At 44.0% G+C, this 8,250-nt stretch overlaps 1 long non-coding RNA gene across 1 annotated transcript; it reads right to left on the bottom strand.

The window, feature by feature from the left end:
- Nucleotides 1-6,075: 6,075 nt before the first annotated feature.
- Nucleotides 6,076-8,013, bottom strand: LOC125714882 (uncharacterized). The gene is made up of 2 exons (XR_007383874.1): nucleotides 7,931-8,013; nucleotides 6,076-7,811 (listed from the first exon to the last, which is right to left on the bottom strand). It is a non-coding gene; the product is annotated as an uncharacterized LOC125714882 (long non-coding RNA).
- Nucleotides 8,014-8,250: the final 237 nt, after the last annotated feature.

Genomic DNA, 8,250 nt, shown 5'->3' with positions numbered 1-8,250 from the left:
AGAGCTGAAGGAAGCAGGATCGCGGCAGAGGTGTGGCCTCCGTCCTTCATCCACCAGACCCCGAATCCGTTCCCCGAGGAGGGCGGGCAGTGACGGATGACCCGGAGCGGTGACTAACTCCAACAGCGGCATCTGCTAACAAGAGAGAGTGCTTGGGAAATGCATGAGGACGTGCCAGTCCCTCGGCCCACAGAGACACGAAATCGCTCCTATTCAAGTGCGCGAAACAAAGGGCTGGAAAGTTTCCGCAAAACGCTGTTATATGTGATTCGTTCTATTTTCTCTCTTATGGTGACTAATTGAGAACTGCGTCGTTGTTGCTCCCGTCCAAGGCTGGCAAACAGCAACAGCGAATCCCTACATCAAATTATTATGAAAGCAGTTTTACTGAAGAAAGCAGAACAGCCTGTATCGCTGGATAATAGTCTTCATTTCCATCGTGGGAATCTTCTAGAATCTGACTGGAAAGTACAGCAAAAGCACTTTTAATAATTAAAAGCAATTTTGAAATCCGCCATCCCCCAGATTACTGCTAAGGGTGGCACAGCGGGCAGGACTGGAGCATCACACCTCCAGGATTGGGGGTCTGAATCTTTTCTCGGTGTCTGTGGACTTGTGGGGAATGTTCTCTTCACGTTGTGCGGATCTCCTATGAGTACTCTGGTTTCCTCCTGCAGTCCATAGACATGCAGTTAGGCTAATTATCTCTTAATAGCCTATATTGATGTGTGCATGTTCCCCAGTATTGTGCCCTGTGACAAGCCCTGGGCCCCCACGGAAACCTTGAAAACTATTGGATGATGTATGGACTTAACTATTATATTCAGGACTGAAGTAGTAACAGGATGTACGCATATACCATCCCGTTTGGAAATATACCATCACCCTCGCCATCCTCCCAAACTGTTCTGCGTAATTACACTCAAATAAAGGTCAATCTACCGACTTATTCAGTGGCAAACCCCGGTCCCAAACACAATTTAACCACAAATTTTATCATCAGCAATCCACTATGCAAATTTTATCATCCAGGATACCCCCACCAACGAAGATTTGACCCCCACCATCCACCTTAAACTATTTTTCATATTTTATTTACAACTCAACCTTTGATTTTATTGCAGGAGCGATATTGCTTTTATTAGTATTTTAATGCTGATATTTCTGAAGTGAAAATAGCTGTATGAACAGCTGAGGCAGCTGAACTTCAGTGTGTATAAAAACAACTGCCCTTTCTTTTCTGCTAACTCATGAGGATGGCCTGAAGAGAGATGAGACGTATCAAAACTCTTAATTACTTCATTAAAGGAACTGCTTAACCAAGTGACCTCACATGGTTTTACAGGTGTGAGTCCAGAGTCTATTGATAAGCTTTGTAAATAAGGTGACAACCTAATCCATATCAGGGGCGACACGATGAGTTAGGACGGGGTTTGCAAACTACAATTTCTATTAATAGGACTTGGATTTCACTGAGTTCTTGCTGTGTGCTGATTGGTCAGTCTCCTGCCTGTGTCACTCATGTTAACATGAAACAACTAGATGAGTTTTTCAATCAAGGAAACAGTCCAATACAGGCACAAGAAGAAATGAATTAATTAGCCAAGTACAGTAGCCTTTCAGTCTTTTTTCAGCCATGGGTTTTAAAACAGAACCATCGTGCAGTTACCGAGCAAGCACAGGAAAGCTGAAGGTTCTGTTACATTTCAGCAAGGTGGTGGTGGTGGTGGGGGGGGGATGCAGTGACACAGCGATTATCTGTAAGCAACAAAAGGGCATAGTGTACATCCTAGAAGAGCGTTTGGCACGTCGGCTACATTACTCATCAAAGCGGCGTTTTTTTTTTCATCTGAGAGGAATTTTGGAGGCACGTTGAAACATTTGGCTGGTATTTGAGTCTGACATCTTTGGCCTGGTACAGCTGTCATCTGGATTTGTGCCACGGTGCTACGGTGTGGGCTACTGGCCCAGGTGACACTGCGCTGCATTCTAATGGGCCAGGAGCTGGAAGAATGCCATTGTATGGACAAAAACGGGGGCGGATTTTCAACATTTTGGACCCAGGACTTGATTTTACTACCTATAGGTAAGAAAAAACACATTTGAGCACCAAAAATGAACTTCAAAAATCAATTTTAAATTCTAATTTATTTGAAAAAGAAATTGGCAGCTAAAAAAAATTAAATTTCTGTTTGCATTTGAAGAAGATAGACGGTGGATGATGGATGTATGGATGGAAGAAAGATGTTTGAGAGCTGATTTGGGCTTCATGATAACTGCCACTGCTGAAATCCTGAGCCGTGGGCCTCCTTGCTGATGACCTTTCCTGGGTGAATGATACCAACTGAATGGGACCTTCCGAGTCCTGGTTCCTCTTCAGAGTTTCTGTATTGTGAGATATCAGGCACTGACTTTTTTCCTACTTTCATTCAGTGTCTGTCATTGCTCCAGGCTGCGGTTACCTTAATAGGTTCATAGGGCTGGCGTGGAGAATGAATGAAAAATGTAGTTCTGCTCTTGCAGTTGCTTTCAGAATGCCCAAGTAGGGTTGTTTCACTGTGATCAACCCTGTTCAAATGCTCAACCCCGCTTAATTAAATGTCTGTTTCGTTTTGAAGAGAACATGTGCCCCCCCCCTCCTCTGAAGAGTGGAAACACAAGCAGAATTTCTCAGATGGCTTTGCATTGCATAGTGAAAAGCATTGTCCTCTTGTTTTACGCGCTAATTAGGAACAGACACAAGGCTTCTTATGTAATTTCCTCTGGACGTAAAAGGCTACAATTACAGACAGGACCTGTTATTGGGTTGACGGGCAGAAATGCTGCCTCTGTTTCTGTTACCCACACAGGCTGTCTATAGGGGGGGGGCACGGGTGTGGTTCAGCGCCACTCAGTATTTTCAGGGCCAGTGAAAACTGCACTAGATTGGTAGATACGGCATCTAGGTTGCTGGGCTTGCTGACGTCACGCCATGATGACCACAGACATTTGGCACGGCATTGACCATCAGCGGTGCCAGTCTGGCTGTTTACACCGCCACTGAGGTCAAATTCAGCTTGTAATGCACATTCCTCAATGCTTGATGAATCGGCCAAAATGAACAAGCAGAAATGAACAGTTAGAGTGTTTCTCCAGCTAACAATGTGTATGTGACAGAATCCTGTCTTGCTCTGTTGGGATTTTGAGCCTGGTGAAGCCGCCTCTACTGGACGTTGAGCTCCATGGGCAAGCATGGAAAAGCCACTTAGCTTTATGATTTGGGCTTAGCTCAGGTCAATAGGTTACCTTCAGAGAAATGGTTTCTCCCGATGCAATAAAGCCACACATGGCACCTCAATCCACCTCAGTCCATTTGTTCCTGATGATCTTTTCATCACTTCTGATTAGATAATCAGTTTGCACATCAAAATCCCTCTAGAACTAACTGGATCTTAGCAGAACCCACACTGTCCCTGTGTCCTTAAAATCCAGTTAAAATAAATGGTGAAATTAACCAAAACGGGAAATCCAAGGAATCTTTAAAATGCATCAGTCCGGAAGTAAATTTTCCTTTATTATTCTTGACTTATTCTGTAGACTTAGCCAGATAAAAGCAGGCCCGTGTGTGGCTCAGTGGGTGTTGACTCACAAGTTCAAATGCTATGGTTAGCAGAGTAAAGTTACCAATTGTTCCTGGAGCAAGACCCTTAGCCTCTTAACTACTCCACGGACTGTGTGACCCAGGCTTTCTCGCGAAAAATGTATGTCACTGGAAAAAAAGAGCTTCTGCCAAATAAAAAAATAACCTCCCATTATGGTTTCCTTGGAAACCCCCAGTTCACTTGCGCAAGCTCCGCTTCCACATCCCTGAGCCCCTGGCACCACCCAGCACGTGGGCAGGAGAGGCTTTTAGGATGCCGTCGTCGTGGCGCCCGTGTGATTGAAGTGCTGAGGGGGAGAGAGCCGCTGGTGTTCCTGGCACTCGCTGTCCATGCCGGCACCACTGATGACTACGTCTCGGGTGCACGTCAGCAGTGACGCCCTCTCCTGTTACCGCGGGCGATACGTCGCCACCCCAACAGAGCCGGCGATGATGACCTTTATGACATGCATTTAATTAGCAGCTGAATCCCATTAAATGACATTAACCTTGCTCTGCCATCATTTGAACAGAAATAATAACAACAGAGGCTGGGCAACAGTCAGACTAAAAAGCGTTTGTTTTCAAAAATAGTTTTGCGTTTTAAATTCATTACTGAACATAATCTGGCTTTGCGTTATTGAGTTACATACTGCGCCTAGATTCTCTGGAGAAAAGTACATGAATTCAAAATGACAGAGAGAGAGACAGAATTATCTATTAAGCTCTCTTTCACGTTGGACAAACACGTATATGCTAATTTTCCTTTATTGGTCCTGTTTTCTTAAGTACTTCTTGATTCTGTCAAGAAAATGCATAATTATTATTGCGAATCCAGGGATGTCATGATGTCACTAAGCGTCACTCTGAGCGGGCTTATTTTAGCAATCTTGTTTTCAGATTACTGCCTTTTTAATTCTTGTGAGCGTCTCTATCAGTTTGGAAATGCAGATCTGTGAAAGCTGCTAAAATTAGACTGAAAAGGGGAAAAACCTAATGTGATAAGGCAGTGCTGAATCTAAGCCACTGAATAAGTCTTTTGACAGTCTGCCGTTAGACACAGCAGCAGTCTGCGGAACAGAGCCCGTCTTTATTCAGGCCTAATGTTTAGAATAAGGCATTCTGCTGATTCAGACTATCAGTGACTTTGGAAATTCTCCCCTCCCCAAGGATTCCTCGTGCTATTAAACTGCCTAGAGGATCTGTGAGATTCAGCTGTGCCCCACCCGCTTGCCTCCTTGTGTTTGGGGAGGAGGGCTGAGCAGGGATACCCTCAGATTCACCCCGCCGCTTGGTGTCACTCATCAAACGCTACATCGGTTGCTGCACAGGAGCATAGCTACAAATTCTGGGCCCCCTGACAAAATGTCACTTTTTGCCCCCCGGACTGTTACGTTTTTTGGTTTTCAGGGGACCCTATCAAGTCCTGGGCCCCCTGAATCTGCCAGGGTATCCATGCCCCTCCGACACCCCTGGCTGGGCACAGTTTTTGAACATCACATGTTCTTATTCAGGAGGTCTTGTTGATGCCCCTTTCGAGTACGAACTCAGGCTAATAGAGATCTACAGTCATTATGTTGTGGATGGGGGATCTGGGGAACAGGGGACAGGAGTCTGTGCGTGACTGAAGGCTCCCTTAAAGGTTATGCTTATTTCTGTTGAGATGTGATTAACAAATACATGTGGGTTTGCAACAGAATGCCGTTAGCCGTGCAAATAGCGAGGCACGTGTAGTTTCCTCTGCCTCTAAATATGGTGCATGACCTCAATGGGTGCGAGAAGAAGAAAGTGAGAAAGACAAGATCTGTGCTCATAAATGCCAGGAATCTGGAAGAGAAGCAGCAATTTGGGATCAGGAGCTTCCATTTGTGCACCAAAGGTTCACATATGGAATTTAACTCCGACAGTTTTAGTTTGGTTTAAAGAAAATGTTGAATTCTCTGTGAAAGAATGTAGCTGAGTAGTGCTTCCTAATCCCTTCTTCAGATTCCCTCCATCTGCATGTTTTCTTCCAAGACCAGACCACCACAGACACCTAATCAAATAATTGCCAAGCCCATGATTGGTTGAGAAGGAGGTTTGGGAAGAACTGGATGCATTATCTCGTAGGATTAGTCGTAATGGAGCGGGGGGGGGGGGGGGGTGGATTTCAGGGCTGGTCCAGTCCATCAATAAGAGGAAGCCCAAAGCAGGAGGAGGCAGCTGGGGAAGATGCTTGTGGCAAAGCACTAGCCCCAAGTAGAAGGGCTAGTAAGTAAAGCCCAGTCATTCATTTTTCAAAATTGCATAAAAATATCACATGACCTTGTGTACAGTCAGACCTCGGACATTCGCGAGTTTAGGTTCCAGAAAGTGTGGTGAATGAGGAGGATTCGCGGATGTTTGGCAGAGTCACTAAAAATGGTAATTTGTGATTATTTCTATAGTTTAAACCCTAAATATGACCCCAGTCATGCTCCCAAAACACTTTAATTTTATTTAAAAGTTAGCTTAATACATTACCTTTAAAAAAAACTTTATACAAATGTTTGATGTAAAAATAGAGTACAGTATCGGGTATTTGTCATACTAGCGCATTTACAGTACAGTATACTAATATTACCCCTACAAATTCATAGAACACGACATTCATTGCTTTTGCATTCACAGTAAGGTAAAATGAGTAAACAAACGGGACTGTTAACTTATTGACAGAAGTCATATATGTAACCAAGGCACAATTCAATAAAATACGTAAAGGAAACATAAACTGTACGTACAAGGTGCAGGTATTCAATCAATTAAAAATTACGTAAAGACGTACAGAAATAATAAGTTGTAAAAATACTGTGTGCGCTACCACGAAAAAGAGAGAGAGAACTAAAATACATAGACACGTTAAAAATATTTAACAAAAAAACAATATTTAATAAAAAAAATAGAATGAAGCGCCAATTCATGAGGGTTGACTATATTCATCTCTCAGCACAGGGACATAGACAGCTACTTGGCTAATAATTATCTGGGGTGATGCGGGGTCTGTTCCAACACCAGTGTTACACTCTTCCCATTTATCCAATATAAAGGTGTAGATTCTCTATTTTCCATAGCAAATCATTAGTAGAGATGTAGTCAAGCTACATGAAACAGAAAGTGAAAAAATGAACTAAATTTAATGCTTTACTTTTTTTCATAAACCACCCTCCCTTCACTGATCTGTCCAAATGTTGATGTGAAAAATCATGAGAGATGTGACACTCAGAAGATAGCTGGATGACTGATAGGGAAATTAATAAATGATATACTAGTATACAAGCAATAAATGATATACTATTCTTACATCCCCCCACCGACAAGCTCCCTCCACATCCTAGTTGCGCAGCACAACATCATTCATCGCCCTGTCGAACACACAGGGACAAGAAGGCATCGTCGATGGGTGGTGGACCGTCACGGTGACGTAGGAAGCAAGCAGACAGAAGGAGAGCGATAGAAACGTGGGCACGAGATTTGTGGACGATTAGCCATGCTGACTGATGACTCCTGGCGAGGGGGAGCTCTCCTTGTCCTTTTCTAAAAGCGCTGATGTAAGAACGAGTCCTGCTTTTAGCTAAGTGGTCCCTCGGCGTGGGTGCGGAAGCACGACCTGCAAGGCCAGGATGTAAGGGGGGGGGGGAGATATCAAGCCTTTCAGATGTACTGCATGCTGGAATGGTTAGGATCCATAAACATAACCTAAAGCATGGCTTTTACATGCACCACTGCATCCATTCAGGCAATTCCATAATTACAATAATTATCACAAGACAGCTAGGATCTAGGATGGAATGGTGACTCAGCATGCTATGCTGTTGCCTCACACCTCCAGTATCTTGGATTTGAATCCCACCACAGGGGGGTATTCCACAAAGCAGGATTTATCCAGTTAGCTGGATAATTTAAGAGAAATGTGAAAACAGTCCAAAAGGAAGAGAGGTAAGTGACATTCCTATGGGACATTCACTTTTGGCTTAAGTTATCTGGCTAATGAAGATATCCTGCTTTGTGGAATCTCTCCGCCCCCACTTTGCTTGAATACAATCTGCAGTCCAAACACATGCAGTTAGGCTATCACACACAATGTATAACTGGATATGTATGTGCCATCTGAAGGACTATCACGGACAACCATCCAGGATGTCATTAGCCTTGGGCTCTGTGCTTCCAGCTCCAACTAACCGGGTTGGAAGAGAAAAAAAAAACATCAATCAATTTTCCGTAAGTTATGCTTATCCAGCAAAGAATCACAACGTGTGTATATATCGGTATGTGTATATTTGTCAGGTAACATACCTTTCAGGGTACTCTGAGAAATCTCTGCCAGATCCATTTCCTTAACCTGCACTGGGTCTCCTTGCTTGTTTTCCCACATTCCCACAGGGTGTTTCCAGGATTCTGTAGAAAATGCAGCTTTTTTGTTTACTGATGTGGGCTCAGTCTTTTGATGTTTCAGAGTCAACATGACTAGGGAGGGGGTGTGGGGGGGGGGAGGCAATGGGAAAGGCATGACTCAGCCTCTCTCACGCGGTACTAAAGGTGTTTTGTGTTCCGCCATGTTTTTGTCCCTAACTCCAGTGATGTCAATAGGCTTCCACGCGTGGGGGAAATTAGCA

The sequence above is a fragment of the Brienomyrus brachyistius genome, chromosome 19 (genome assembly GCF_023856365.1).
Source record: "Brienomyrus brachyistius isolate T26 chromosome 19, BBRACH_0.4, whole genome shotgun sequence".
Classification (NCBI taxonomy): Eukaryota; Metazoa; Chordata; class Actinopteri; order Osteoglossiformes; family Mormyridae; genus Brienomyrus; species Brienomyrus brachyistius.
This window is presented reverse-complemented; position numbering and strand designations above follow the sequence as displayed.